The sequence below is a fragment of the Chamaea fasciata genome, unplaced genomic scaffold (assembly GCF_029207755.1).
Source record: "Chamaea fasciata isolate MVZ Bird 193981 ecotype frontalis unplaced genomic scaffold, bChaFas1.0.hap1 SCAF_12, whole genome shotgun sequence".
NCBI lineage: Eukaryota > Metazoa > Chordata > Aves > Passeriformes > Sylviidae > Chamaea > Chamaea fasciata.
Window position 1 is genome coordinate 21,349,687 of NW_027094097.1, and position 15,590 is coordinate 21,365,276.

Genomic DNA, 15,590 nt, shown 5'->3' on the forward strand with positions numbered 1-15,590 from the left:
TGAGCCCTCCTGGAGGGAGGGAATTCATTTTTCTGTGAAGCCAAGGGAGTTTACACTGAACCCCAGCGAAAGGACCCTCCAATCCCAGGAACACCAGGATATCGAGGTATGGGAAGAGTCCAGCCACACACACTTCAGCAGCGGGTCTGAAGCTTCACGGGAGTGTGGGAGGGCTTTAGCTCTGATGCCAGCTCTGATCATCGTGTGAGCGAGGATCTGCACTGGCGTGGGGCCTCTGTGAGCTGGGTTACTCGGGACGTTCCTGAAGGAGCACTGATTTGTTTCCAAAATCACAAGCTGAAATCATGTCCCATAATGGTCAAGTACTGAAGGCATTTTGGTGTTTTTGAGAGCAATGTCTTTGATTGCAAGTGGGCAGAGGACGGACGAGGACCAAAGGTGGCTGTTAGAGAGATGTCATTATATAAAGCAGTTTGCTTTTCTTCTTGGTCTCATTTCTCCTGTCCTGGGGAGTAGAATGATTTGTGTTCACTGCAGGGATCTCCAGTGAAGGCAAAAAACTCTGCGGCCATGAACTGCCCAGCACCTGCTGGCCCACGCTTTGTCTTCAGCTTCCTGCTGTAAAGCTGAACTCATTCTGTTCAAGTCAGCAGATTTCCACTGCATTTATGTCATTGTAGTCAGATGAAAATTTGCCCCTTAATTTGAACACAGTGCTGCACAGAGCTTTAGTCTAATGTTTTAATTTAGCTGACCTATGCCCTGATAGCAAGGTGTGCTTAACAAATCTGGTATTTGCCAGAAGGCTTTTGTCACTCTTAGAGACTGCTCTACACGTGGAGCGGCAGAAGAATTAAGGCAAAATCCTCCCTTTTCTTACCACAAAAACTGGAGGACATCACACGTGAGTCATGAGCTTTTGTAAAGAAGAATTTACTGCTCTTCTCTTCCACCAGGTGACCCTGTGTTCCAACACTGTGACGGAATACAACCGGAAATTGCTGGTGGACCTGGAGTGGTTTGGCAAGGGAGTGGCATCACTGATCATCAAGGCCAGGTACCAGCACTTCCCTGGCCTCCCCCAGCGCGCTGCCTTGCACAGGATGTGCTGGCTGCAGCTCCCAAGGAGACGTGTTGTTTAATGACCTCATGTTCTGCCCAGCTGGACATGAGAACAGCAGTGCTTGAAAAGCAGCCTGTGGTGAAAAGCAGCCCTGCTGACAGCCCAGCGTGGTCCTGGGTCGTTTTCTAAAGGGACCAGGAATGATATCATTTATTGACCTGGTGCTTGAGGTGAAGCAAATTTCCCAAGGGCCTCCTCGCCTTCTTCCTGCAAGAGGTGGAGTTGTGCTGGGTTGCAACCAGCCCGCGTTGGCTTGGGGCACACCAAGCAGTCTGCTGAGGGTCAGGGTCTGGTTCTGTTAACGAGGGCACGTGACAGTGGGGAAGTGGCTCACAGCAAGAGAGGTGAGGGCAGGATCTTCAGAGGGGAAATCAGTCCTTGATGTGGCAGGTCAGCTCTACTTTTTCCCCTTCTCTCTGCTTCCTGTTTTGAGCTTTGATGTTCTCAGGCTTAAAGCAAAAGTTGTTCTTGCTCCAGCAGAATTCCATCCTGCTGTGCTGCTCTAGGTGTCAGTTTAATGACAAGAGGGATGCAGTTCCCTGGTGCTGTTCCCACTCCCAGGCAGAGCCATCTCGTCAGTGCCTGGGCTGCCATGTTTGAAAAGCAAGTGCAATTGGGGACAGTCAGTATTTGGACCTGTGGAGTGAAGGACCAGGGGAGTTGTAGGAACTGGGAGGGAGTGATCTCCCACTCTGTGGGGCAGGTGATGTCTCATGCCCTCCAAGGCTGGGGCAAACAGCTGAGTTCTCAGGCAGGGTAACAGCACCATGGGAGAGAAGGGAGTCCTTTTTACTGAGACACTAGAGTCGTGTGTTCCTGGAGCCTTACTGAGCACTGATCCCTGTTGGGAAGGCTCCCCCAGAGCTCATGGATCACTGGGACTGTTCCAGGAGTTCTTGCAAACCTTCTTGGGCGAAGGAGGGGCTGAGGCAGCTGTGGGACCAAGTGCTCTGCCTGGGGCACTTGGCAGCCTCTGGGTGCTGCCTCTCAGGTTTTGCCCCTCCTCGACAAGACATGTTTGAGTGGGAGGACTTTAAAGGCAATTTTTCACCGTAGGCCTGTTAAATGTGTATTTGACAGTGACAAAGGTGTTGTGCTCCATTTCACAATCTTTGGGGGTAAACGTTCTCCATTCTCTCAGTATCTCTGATTCCCTTGGGGTCATCTCTTTGCCCAGATGTTTCGTTCCTGAGCTGCAAGTGTACCCCCAAAACCGGGGGATCCATGAGTGCGACCTGAAGGCCCCGTTCGTGAGGAAGTTCTTCATTTGGAATAACACCCACCTTCCTGGCTGCTACGGGCTTATTCCCCAGGTTTGGCATCGCATCCACCTCCTCCTCTGAAATATTATTGTGGAGATTATTAGGGGGGAAGAGGGTTTGGATAAGACCTTGCCGGTTCCTATTCAGTCTTAAAGATCTGCTGAGAACAGGATCCTACCTGAATGTTAGCTTTAGGATGCAGTTTAATCTCTTGAGGAAAGGGCTTATGTTCTAGTCTTCAGGGTGTTTTCTTGTGGGAGATCTTCGAGGGTTGTGAAAAGCTGCTGCATCCACAGACACCAGTGCTTGTGCTGGCAGCCTCCTTGCAGAACCCCCTGAGAATGCTAAGCCTACAATTCTTGGATCTTGTTTGTGCCTTTTACCTTTGTCCTGGGGATTTTTAAAAATGTGTGTAAGTTGCTGTTGGGATGGATGTTAAGGAGTTTGAAGTTTCTTCAGAGGTCCCTCTGAAGCTGGATTTGATTCTGTCCCTTCTAGGAACCCGAGGAGGACTCTCCTGTGCTCTACTCCAGCCCCAGACCCTGTGGGATTCTCCAGCCTCGGAGCGCTGCAGAGATTCCAGTTACAGTTGAAATCCAAAGATTGGGCAAGCGTTGCACCAGTGTTTGTACCGGCGTGTTTGGGGATGCAAGAAACCCACTGGTGAGTGCAAGGGGAGGTGTGTGCCTTCGTGCAACTGGTCCTGGCAGGGTGCACAGTGTGCGGGGATTCTTCCGGGGAAAAGAGGCACAGGCTGCTGTGGAGAAGGACAGCAGGGGCAGGTGGCATAAACAGCTCGTGCCTTATAGGTGGCAATGTCAGTGTCTGACCCAGAAGGTAGTTCATCTAAGCTGGAATTGAGGATCATTTTAATTACTCTTTAAAATGCTCTTAACTTTGGAAACATCTTTTTTAAAATGTTACCTCTCAGCACAAAAGAGGATGTCAGAAGATTTCTGGGAACCTTGGGCTTTCTGTAAAAGAAAGGAAAGCTGGCATCTGAAGAGTAGTTGCAAGGATTTAAGCTTACATTAAAACATGGAAATGGTGATGCCAAATTCCCTGGATGGCACCAAACATCTGAACCTGGGCCATTGTGGCACTGCATGTAAACCAGTCAACAGGGAGGACAGGCAGTGCAGGCTGTGCCAGGGAGCCTGAAGTTTGACTGAGCACTTGCTTTCAACTATCAGATTGCTTACCTAAAGAGAAGAGTTTCTCCCCACCCGAAGAACCAGTTGTTTAACTGTCAGCCTGATCTTAACTAGAGATTTCTTGCAAAGCTTCTACCTTTGGACCAATAATTTGTAGTTTGAAAGTTTCTCTTTACTTAATCCTTTTCAATTTGGAGGTGAATACATAAGCTTTATTTTTTTCCCCCCAAAATCCCAGGAATTCAGCTGGAGAATGGTAGCTGTCCCTAAAGAAATAACTTGAGCTGGGTTGAGCTGTTTAAGCTTTTTTAGGTTTCCCTGTTTGGGTTTGATTTTTTTTTTTTACTCTTTCTTGCCTGCTTTCTGTAACAGAGAACAGAACTACAGAGCCTTGGACGGCTGTCAGCAGTCTACATAAGTCCAAGGCTGATAGAGTTCGGCAGGATCCTAGTGCTAAGGCCTAATTCACAAGCTTTTGGCCTCTTCAACGAAGGTCTCGTCGATTTAGACTTCAGGCTAGAGATTGTAAGTATCTGTGGGGCCGTTTTCCAGGGAAATTGACTGGTTGACATTACAAGCTGCCATGACGTGGTTTTTATATGCATCGGCCTATGTGAGAGGAAGCAAGATATTCCAAGATTCCATCTGGGTGAGGCAAAAGGAACCTGGCTCTGGAGTGGTTTTAGCTGGGGCACTCCTCAGTGAAATCAGGTGCAGAGATGTTGGAGCAGAAATTCGTCTGGATTGTGTTGACGAGTTCTCCCATAATTTTATGGAAGGTCTTTAGCTGTGTGTGTCACGGTTTTTGAGCTCTGAGATCAAGAGAAACCTGTGGTCCTTTGCTCCTCGGAGAGCATGGGTTTCCCTGTGCTTTCCCTGTGCCATCTACATTTGCTTTGTGCCAAACTGCTGTTCATGGTAGAGAAGAGGGTGTGAGGTCTGTCCTCAGACTGCTGGTGGGGAGGCAATTTTCACACCTGCTGTGGGTCAGGCCAGTTGGGCTGTCCACACAAAGACATGTGTGGGGGTTGTGCACCCCCCCAGCCTGTGGTCTCTGTGCCTTTGAAGAGCATCTTTGGGGACCGGCTGCAGAGAATGGCTGTTTAATATGTGAAGGCTGCATAGGGCAGAGGAGCTGGGGCTGCTCCCCTGGCAGGGAGAGCAGGGCTGCTGCAGCCAGGAAGGGCTTGTAGGCTGGGCCTGGGGCTGGGTGGGATGTCTGCTGGAGGGGGAGATCTCTGAGGGGCTTGAGGTCTGTTCTTCTCCATGCTGGGTGTGTTGAACTTGGAGCTGGTTAAAACCTGATCCTGTGGACTTGTTTGTGTCTGTGGATAAAGCATCAGGCCATGTGGGAAAGTCCAGCCACAGCCTCCTGAGCCAAGGAGGAGGGGCATGATTTTTCCTCTTGCTGCTTTTCCTGCAGTTTGGGGGATAAATGTAACCTTAAAGTGAGGGATTTTTCCAGGACAGCTTTCTCGAACTACACAATGAAATTCTGCCTTCCACCTCTTCAGGGAGCAATGCACCTTGGCTGGGTGGGCCTGGTGTGTAAAGGATGGGCTTCACGTGCTCGTTCCAGGGCTGGACCTGCAGAGCTGTGTCTGTACAGCTGTGCTGGTGCGGGGCCTTTCCTCCCTCCTTTGGGCAGCTTCCAGCTCTCTTGGCCTATCTGTGAAGCCCATGAGAAACCAGAGGACACGAGTTCTTAGGAAGAGTGGGCCATGCCCACTGAGCACATGTCATCCAGTTTTCCCTCTGCTTCCTTCTTTCCTGCTCTGCCATAACCATTTAGAGGTGACTTTTCCAAAGCAGAAGGCCCTGGGGCACCTCTCTACAGCGGATGATCAGTGGGAAGTGAGGGCCTCGGTCCTTTAGGGGACGTTGAAAAGCATTGAGGGCCTCTTGGGAAAGGATAGTTTGGTGTTGGGGTTTTGCTCAACTGGTTTTGCGGAGATATTCTTCAGGCTCTCAGCAGTGTCCTCCAGCTGTGTGGTTTCTGGAGTGGGATTTGAGCCGTCATGACTTCCTCTGGCCCTGAGCCTTTGTGAGAAGCCAGGAGAGAGAAAGCAGCTTTCCTTGGCACACACTCCAGAGAAGGACTGGGGAAGGAACACTCTCCTGAGGATAAGCGTCCCTTGGGTTGGGCAAAACTGGGTTAATTAGGTGAGAGTCTGTTAAAGGAGGGGAAAATACAGGTTGTGTAAGCTCTGCTGTTCCCCAATACTGCAGCTTAAATTTAGGGAAATTAGGCCTTTAGGATTTTTATCCTCCCCTCTTTAGTCTTCTCCTTTTCTTACACCCCATAAGAGACCAGGGTGTATGGTTTCCATCCTAAATGCACATTATGCGTGTCTTACAGGCTTGTAAACCTCACTGCTATGTTATTGAACCCAGGGAAGGAGTGATCCCCGCCAGGGGTGATGTTCATGTGACTGTCACAGCAACCCTGGATGACACTGGGGTTTTTGCTGATGCTCTCCAGCTGTTCATTGGGAACAGACTTTGGACCACCTCCACCCTCCTGGCTTTTGGCACTGGCACCACAATTGTCACAGACAAACCATTTGCCCCGGAGCTCAACTTGGGATACCAATTCAGGTAGGAGATCTCCCACTCCCACCTCTCCTTCTGTCTCAACAAGGAGCAGTTTTGCTGTAGTCCTTCAGGCACGATCTTCTTCAGTGTTCAAAGACCCTGACTCCTTCCCTGAAGGCAGAGATACCTTTAGAGACATGTGATGGCCAGTTGAGCGTTGCTAGGTACCCTCAAAAACCACTGAAAGAGAAACCAGTTGCTCAATTGCCACTGAATTGCCTTCAGTTCTAACACATCTATGTCCTCACTTGGTCAAGTAATGATCTCGCAGGCTCCCCCAGAACAAAAGGTTCCCAAAATGGCGCCTGGATGAGGCGGGCCCTCCGTGTGGCTGCGGGACCAAGGGAAGATGGCATCGCACCCTTCCCTTCCAAAATGGCACCTGCCAGGCAAGCAGGGGCCCTGGGAACAAAGAGACGGGAGGGTGACGACCCCCCTGGGAAGGCAGGAGCCCGCAGAGCAGTTCCAGAGGCAGATGGAAACTTGCTGGTTTGTGTGGGGCCTGCAGTGCCGCTGCCAACGCTTCCTCACGCTGCTCGTGGGCTCTGCTGCTGCCCTGCCTGCCCAGGACTGATGCTTGTGCGGGAGGCCAGAATGTTAGGGTGCCCTCTCAGGTGCATCACCTCTGGGTTTGACCGGCAGCCTCAGGATGGCCTAAAATATTAGCGAGGCAGCATGATCAGAGGTGTTTGAAAAGCAAAACTGTTTTAATTAAGGTGAAAATAAGAAGCCATGCAGAAAAAAGAGAAAAAGCTGTGCCGAGTGCAAGGAGGACCTTTGCACTTGCTACAACACCCCAAAAATGCCCTGAGGATCTTCCTCTATTCTCTTAAGCATGTAACAATCCAGGCCGGATTCTTGGCATCCTGCCCAATAGAAATAGGAACAGGGCTTGAGGCACAGTCTCAAAGATCCAAGGGCTGCGTCCGTCCTGGCACAAGGCCAAAAAAGGTATCAAAACCTCTGGTTTTTACCTCATGAGTGAAACAAAGAATGGAACCCAAATCCTTCCCTTAAATGGAAGCCTCCTTGCCACTGTGGGGCTGCAAACCCTACCAGGTGAGGTACACTTCTACACAGGACCTTGCTCATTTTTCCGTTGCCAGCAGAGTTTGCAAAGTTCACTTCAAAACAGTTTCTGATTGCGAAATGAAGTTTCTACAAATGACCACCAGTGCAAAACCAAAGCTTCTATGAACGAGAGAGCCCCTGCTCCCCTGGTTTCCTCTCCTAGAGCAGACAGATGATTTCTAGCAGCTTGCTGGGATCGTCCAGAAACTTCCTCCGCGCTGGCTTTTAAAAATGCCTGCAATCATACCCCCGCACACAAGGGCCTCAGGTGCAGGATCTCAAAGATTCAATAACAGTTTCGGGTGCAGATTAATGCAAAATACAGTAACAGTATGAATCACCCCAGAACACACATTTTGGAGGAAAACACCAGATCCTGTTAGCCTGGCCTGGAAAATGCTACATTACCATTAGAAACATATTCCTCCTTGCAATAACGACATCAGAAGGGCAGCTTATCAGACACTGTTCCCGGTCCACATTAAGAGCTGCAAATGAAGACGGTCTCCAAGCTATTAACAGCTCAGAATCCTCATTGGGAGCAATCTGATGACCAGGACAATAGCTTCTCCCATACCATTTTCCATTCTGGTTTCTCTTCTAGCCTCCTTCCCTGTGCTCATCAGTTCAGACTAACAGATGGGGGCCACCACTTCCATCAGCTCTTCTGGAAGGTGGAATGTAACAGGCCAGCTGGGAAGGAGGGCCAGAGCACCTCAGCCCACAGTAGCCCCAAGGCCAAACGTGATTCCCAGAGGCCCAAACGTACGGCCCCCGTGTTTGGGCTGGAGCCGCTGTCAATGGACCTGAAGCCAGGAGAGTCTGTGGACTTGGTGCTGCCAGGCTTCTCCCGCAAGGCGCAGGTGAGGTCCCCACCACGGGCTGAGCTGGGGAAGCATCAGATCCCCTCCCCTGGGCTCGTTCCACAGTCCCTTGACATTTGCCTGGGGAAATGAGCCTGTTTGGCTCCCTTTGTGCAGCTCACAGTCAAAGCTCAGGGGCTGAGTCGTCTACGCTTTCTGCTGGAATCACTATCATTAGTGGCACTGGCACGGCAGGAAATGTTCTGAAACAGCCCTGGAATCAGATTGATGTAGCAGAAGCAGTAGGAGGCCTTTAGGTGCCACTTCAGGCTCCTGCTAAGCTTCATCCAGCTCTGCTCAGGTTTTCCAAAAGCAGCATGGTGCTCTGCTTTCCCCTCGGAGAACCACAAAACATCCAAAGCCATGTGCTCCTGTTTTGCAGTTTCCCAAGAGAGCTGAGAGGGAAAAAGTTGAAAAACGTCAGCAGTCGTGTTGGACTCTAAAGGGGAAAACTGAGACCATTTGAATTTCAGTCAGGGAAACATTTTCTTAAATGAGGCTTGTGCCAAGAGTGGGCTGGTGGGAAGAGACAGGAAGGACTCAAAATCATCTGGTTTAGACTTTTTGAGAGCATTTTGGTGCTCAGGGGTTGATATCTATGTGTTGAAAATGCATGTTTGCTGTGTCTGTGTATCCCAGAGAGCAGAACTTGGCCTGCTGGCTGCAAGCGGGAATGCCCAGCAGCCCAGCTTGCCTGCACAGGCAGCAAGAACCCCTGGAGAGCCAAGGTTGGCTTTTAATACTGAAACCACACTGTGAGTCAGTGCTGGTCATGTTTTGAAATATTCCCCCCGCAGGCCCGGCCCCCCTCCCCAGGGCTACCTCTGGAGAGGCTTTGGAGGAATATCTCCGAAGGGACAGGACAAAAGATTTCAAAAGAGGCTCTTACCCCCAGATTATTCCAAGTCGTTTATTCCTCAAAGGGGTCCAGGGGCCGAAAGAGAGAGAACAAAGAAATCCAGGGGTCTTATCTAGTCTCCTATTTTGGGAGGGTCCTGGCATTCAGCCAATTAGGTGTGGACATGTAGGGAGGAAATTCCAGAAGGGTCAAAAGGCGAGAGACCATTCCCCTAAAGAATTGCAAGGTTTCTCCAGGAGGAAAATGCCTTTGAAGCCCACAGTCAACAGGCACAACCTGTCTGTGTTTCCATCACTTTCGGGGAGGTGATTGCTGTAATCAGTTGATGATTCTTCCTTGCTGCTTTACTGGCCCTTTAAATTCTCTTTGTCATCTCCCTTTTTTAGGGATTGCTGTGTTCCTTCTTTTGCTTTTCAGGTTTGCTTTTGTTCCCAGTAAGGCCACAGTGTTTGGTCTCCTCTCTTGCTGCTCTGCCTGCATGACTGTATCCCCCAGAACTGCCCTATCCAAAGCTGACCTGCTAGAAAGGAATTTCTTCTTCCCCGCAGGAGAATGTGCTGTTATGCTTTCAGGTAGCCCATTCCCTCCGTGGAACACGACTGCATAGCTGTGTGCAGGCAGAAATCAGCAGGTTTTTGGCCCTGTTGAATATGCAGATGATTTGGTTCAGGTGCTCTTGTCTCCATCCTGCCGGTGCTGACCTGCTCGGCCCTTCCTTCCCACCAGGCACTGCCCTACTGCCCCTGGCCAAAATGCTGGAGCCAGACAGAAGGGATTCAAGTTCACCCTTGGGAATTCTGTGCCTGTACCTCCACAGCAGAAAGGGCTTTGGAAAAGGGGTCAAGGAAGGACGTCACCAGGGCATGGACAGGTCTCCTCTTGTCCTGTTTCCTCAAGTGGCAAAATCATGGTTCCATGTCTTTCCTGCAGAATCTTCAGGGGGTGCAGGTCTCCATGGAGAGCTCACCTTACTTCCAGCTGGCGGGCCCCAGTGATGCATGCCGTGCCGTGCCAGGAGGCGCCATTACCGATGTGCACGTCCACTTCACTCCTGACGAGAACAAGGTGAGACTGGAGGAGCCAAAACACAGATTTATCTCCAAAGCCATTGTTGTCCCTGCACTCTGGGTACAGCCCATGCTGTGAGCTTGGCTCCAGGCCGTGGGCAGGCAGCCTGCAGCCAGTCCCAGCTTGGCATGTGCTGTCAGGCCCTGCACCCAGGCCTGACAGGCCCTGCTTCCCCTCGCTGCACATTCCTCTGAGCATTCCCAAGGGAAGAAAGATGCCCAGGGAACAGTAGGCAAACGGTAGAGGGGTGTTGATAGATGTCTGGCCATCTCTAGGTATAGTGGAAGGGGTTTCGTTATTCTGCAAAGTACTAGAGGAACAAAGAGGTCAGAGAGCTTTCCGCCTTCCTGACGGGCAACAGCTTCCCTGCCTCACCCGGGGCTGGAGCAAGGACGGGGCTTTTTCACACCCTCTGTTCTCCAGCCTTGCGGCTGTGCTGTCCCAGAGCACAGCTGACCATGACACGGCTGCAAGGCCAGGGCAGAGGATGTGCTGTGCCCGTGGGCCCAGCCTGGCACAGGCACACTGAGCTCTAGGTGCCCTTAGTCAGCAGGAGCTTGGTGAGCTGCAGGGGACTTGGACACCTGCCTGAAAGAGCTCGTGTAGGGCAGGTACAGCCTGCAGGCAGGCAGACCTGTGGGCCCAGAGCCGGTGGCAGCGACACTGCTGCGGCTCTGTCTTCATGCCTGTCACTGTGGCTGCTCTGTCAGCTGGCGCCCATTCCATGCCAATTGTGCTTTTGCGTGCAAGTTTGAACACCAGTGCCGAGGCCCTGGCAAGTCTGCTCTCAGCGCTGTGATCTGGAGGCTCGTTCATACAGAGGGGTTTAGGACATGGCATGGAAGGGAGGAGGCCTTGCAGGGAAACAAAGAGAGGCTCTTTGCAACAGCATCCTGCTACCTCTTAGCACTGTTCTTCTCGTGACTTGGTTGGAGAGGCAAAATTAGAGGGGAGTTCTGAGCAAACAGATATTTCTACACCAGGCCAGAGGTCCAGGATCTCTTTGGGTGCAGCTGTTCTCTCAGTTTCCTTTTGCTGCTTAGATTCAGTTTAACACTTTGTCCTATTCTCAATCCGTGGGAATATAGTAACCTAAGGAGGAATGTCCTGTGTTCCCTAGCTCCATGTTCCTTAGAAGGGACTTAGGAATTATTTAACATCATTAAAATTGAGAGTAAAAATTATGGTGGCCCTGGGCACTTGTCTGTATGACCCAAGTGACACAAGAGCTTAATGCCACTGAGATAGGTTTTGCAAAGTGCACTGCTGCCTTTAAAATGTGAGATATTAGTAGAACTTATTGTTCATTTGGGGGTGGAATAGGTAAATTGATACCCTTGAAGGGATATAGGAAATGGCTTTTCTTCTGCCATGGAGATGGCACCAAATGACCTGTGCTGAGACAGTTTCTTTTCCTGCAGGTTTATTCCCATGAGCTCGTCTGCGTCAGTGGAGAGGAAAGGATAGTTGTGCCAATTCGGGCCATCCCTGCCCGAGCTATCCTGGACTTCCCTGACGAGCTGGACTTCTCAAAGTGTCCGGTCAAGGGCAGCACCCGCAAGAGTCTGCTGATTCAGAATTGTGGTAGTGTGGCAGCTCATTACCAGCTGGGCACCGAGAGGTGAGGCAGCTCATCTGTCCTTGTGCAAAACACCTTTGGGGGATAACAGAGTTGGGAAAGAACAACAAAAGGAACCAGAGCATGGGAGCTGCGGCCCTGCGTCGCCGGCTGGAAATGGGCAGGATGGATGGCATCTGCTCTTGCTTTCAGTGTTCTTAGCAGGATGCAGCCTTTGAGCTTTCTCTGCCCCAGATTTCCTGGGGGGTGCTGGAACATGTTAGTTGCTGGCTTGCGCCCTCCTGAGCACAAGCAGCTTCTGAAATGGGTACTCACCACTGTCAGCCAAACAGACCCATTCTCTGGGAGGACACAGGCACATGGCTTTCCAGTGGTGCCTGCATCAGATGCCCAACATGAGCTGTGTTGCAGGCAGCCGGTGCAGTTCCTGTTACTTAAAGCTGATCTGATTTCCCTTGTCAGCTGAGGGCATCAGTCCCCTCTTCTGTTCCACGATGAACCTTTGAAAGCCGGTTTAAAATTTCAAACACGTGCTTTAAATCTCTGAATAAGGTCGTCCCCCCTTTCATTGAGATCTCATTTTACATATTCTGAAGTTCCTGTGTTTCTGCTGTTTTTTCATTTTGGTTTGTGTTAAATGTTTGCCAAAAGATCATGAATTCTTCATTGGGAACTTTCATAAATGTCAAGCTCCTCCAAGGCCTATCAATACACCACATGCCCATAGGCATAGGCACAGGTGTATTAGAAACATGAGACATTTAGTGACTATGTGAAAAGCAATTGGGCTGATTTAGAAGATAAAAGTATAGAATAACTTTCTCTAGAGGGGACCTCTGGAAATTGTCCGAGCAAATACGCTGCTCAAAGCAAGACCAGTGTCCGGGGATTGCAAGGGGCCATTGGGAGATCTGGAGTTGTCTTTAGATGCCATACAAGGAAACAAACATACAAATGGACTAGTTAAAAAGCCGAAGACGACCTATTAAAACCCCTCCATGACCTTATCTTTTCTGCCTGTCGGGTGCAGTAGTGATTCATTGAAAGGGTAGATCTAACAGGATGAGAACTATCTTAAGGAACAGCTGACAATTAACTCACTATATTGCTCTAATCAAGCCATAAAAGGCCAAAATTTATCCTGCCAGCCCCATCTCTTGGCAGTGGTTTTCATTTGGTTATTATAGCGTCAGGGATGTCTCCTTCACAGTCCTTCTTATCTGTGGGCTCAGGGAACAGCTTAGTGATGTTGACTGAAATTCAGAGGAGTTAAGTTTAACTGTAGAGCTTGTGTCCTTGGGTCTTGGGGAGCCAGGTCTATATGAGAGATGACTGCTCCAGCAGGAACAGGGGAGTCTGGTGGGTACAGCCTGGGGTGGGATGTAGGAGATGCAAGGGCTGATTTGCACTCAGTTTTTCAGCCCTGACAACTGAAACTTGGCTGGATCCTCTTCTCCTGGTAATTTGAAAATAAGAAGATATCTTCTTTCTCACGCAACCCCTGAGGTCACTCCCAGGAGTGTTATTCGCATCCTGCCATCTGAGGGCAGGAGTATGTAACATGGGGCAGGAGTGGGAAGGGAAGGGAAGGGAAGGGAAGGGAAGGGAAGGGAAGGGAAGGGAAGGGAAGGGAAGGGAAGGGAAGGGAAGGGAAGGGAAGGGAAGGGAAGGGAAGGGAAGGGAAGGGAAGGGAAGGGAAGGGAAGGGAAGGGAAGGGAAGGGAAGGGAAGGGAAGGGAAGGGAAGGGAAGGGAAGGGAAGGGAAGGGAAGGGAAGGGAAGGGAAGGGAAGGGAAGGGAAGGGAAGGGAAGGGAAGGGAAGGGAAGGGAAGGGAAGGGAAGGGAAGGGAAGGGAAGGGGAGTGCTGAAGTGTGGCCAGGGACTCCCTTAAGTGGCAGCTTCTCTTTCTGGCAAAATTCCTGACAAAACAATAAGAAAAAAATCCTGTGCCTTGCCCACACCAGGCACCGATCCCCCAAGCCCCAGCAGAGACCTGCAGCAGTGCTGGCTCACCCTCGGGGCAGATGTGGGAGCTCGTACAGTAATCGGGCTCCGGGGCTGCTGGGGCCTTGTCTTTCCTCCTCTCTCCCCAAAGTCTCACATCCAGCACATAAACATTGCTGGCCCAAGGCTTCTCCATCAGCCACTAGTGATGTTCTCACTAGTGGTAATGGAGCAGGTCAGGCCCATAACTGCAGCAATAGGTCCTTAGTGAGCAGAACCTGAAGCAAGTTCATCAGCTGTCACTACTGACATGAATGAAATTCAGCTTGCCAGATGTTCTCTATATTTTTGTGTGTGATAAGTTCATCACCAAACTCCCCAGAACACCCTTTCTGTGCACAGATTGACCACCAGCAAAGCACTGAGGAACTTTTGTTTCCTCAGTGGGGCTGTGGAAGAGCACAAAGCCCAGCAACTTCTGGGCAGAAGCACATTTCACCTGAGCTGTCCCTGAGCATCAAAGCACGGAGTCTTGTGTTTGTCAGGCAAGAACTGTTCACCTGGTGACCAATCCTAATTGCTCCTGTTACATCCAAAGTGCACCAAGACATTTGCGTAATTATTTCCAACACATTGCGCAGAGTTTGTCTGGTGAGCCAAGCAAACAGTTACCAGCCTGGATGACAACCCAGGGCCCCAGACTGCACTGCTGGTAAATACACAAAACCCTCCTGTTCTGCCTCCTCGATGTGCTCCTGCTAATGGTGCTTCATATGGCTGGGATTGGATCCTTCAGATTGTAAATGGCATCCTCCTTTTGGGTCTTGTTTCCATGTCACTGTATTGCTCTAATCTGCATTTGCACTCTTTCAGAGTTTTGATTGCTCCTTTTTGTAGAGCAGCTTTCATTGAAATGCTGACAAAATGTGCTAATTCAGGATCTTTTCAAGGTAAAATAAACCAAAGAGCCACGCTGCAAATTCAACAGTAGTTATTCCATGGTCTTCAAGAGAAAGTTCCTTCTCCCTGTCTGATTCCTAGGCTGTAATCTCACAAGAGAGATAGTGCCCTAACATTTGCATCTCTTGAGAGGAAGTTTATAGGTAGCAGGAAATGAGAAATTCCTGAGGCAGTCAGCGTCAAGTTATGCATGCAGATAGCTCTTAACTCTCTCTGTGCTTTTCACAAACCATTCTCTGATGGGATTGCTGGCAGTCAGAAGGCTGGATGCAGAGTATGGGGGAGATTAGGTCGTTTTATCCCACAGGATCTTCTGAGGGCTGGATCTCCTCAGAAGTGGGTCAGTAGCTGTTTCTGATCCTGGCTGTTCTGTCTGTCTTGGCCGTAGTTTGTTTGCTCCCTGCTTGCCCAAGTGAGCTGAAGTGACCTGCACTGCAGAAAGAATGTCATGGCCAGAATTCCCCCCAAGTCCTGATCCTCTCTTTGTGTTGCAGTCCTTTCTCCGTGGTTCCAGCCGAAGGAATTCTGGGCCCTGGTCACACCATGCAGGTGACAGTGGGATTTCACCCGCTGACGTGCGGTGACCATTTTGGGTCCCTGGTGGCGCGCTGCATAGGTGAGTGCTGGGCAACGCATGGGACACAGGACAGTTCTCCACCATCACTCCCTGTTCATCCCCCTCAATTCCCTCTAGATGTACCTTCTCTGTTCCAGCTCTGCCCCAAAGAAAACTGAAATAGCTGGTGTTTAAATGGTTGAAAAAGTGGATCCCCTCTAACAGGGCTGAGATTTTTGGAATTCTGTTTTGCTGGGTGTTGCAGAGTGGAGGAAGGAGGAACCCTGATTCTCCACTACTGTGTGGCTACGCCTGGGTGAAGTTTTATTTTACTCCTGGGCAGTGCTGTATGTGAGCTGCGAGGTCTCCATCAGACTCTCTCCAATGCAGTGTATTTCTTGCACACCTCTGTCCTGTATGCCGCTTCTCCACTGGCTTGTCACAGACCCTTTTACTATGTTGCCCTCTACACATCCATGCAGTTTTTGCCTAATAACATCTTCAGGCCCTCAAGTTCCTGTATGGTGACAAATCAAGACAAATTTTTCCTCGTCCCCATTTCCCAGGCCGTTCATGCTGTTGCAAACCTCTCACATC

At 50.3% G+C, this 15,590-nt stretch overlaps 1 protein-coding gene across 1 annotated transcript in view; it reads left to right on the forward strand.

Annotated features, from left to right (window-relative positions):
* LOC136296105 (hydrocephalus-inducing protein homolog) overlaps window positions 1–15,590 on the forward strand; it is a 199,735-nt gene that overhangs the window by 72,969 nt on the left and 111,176 nt on the right.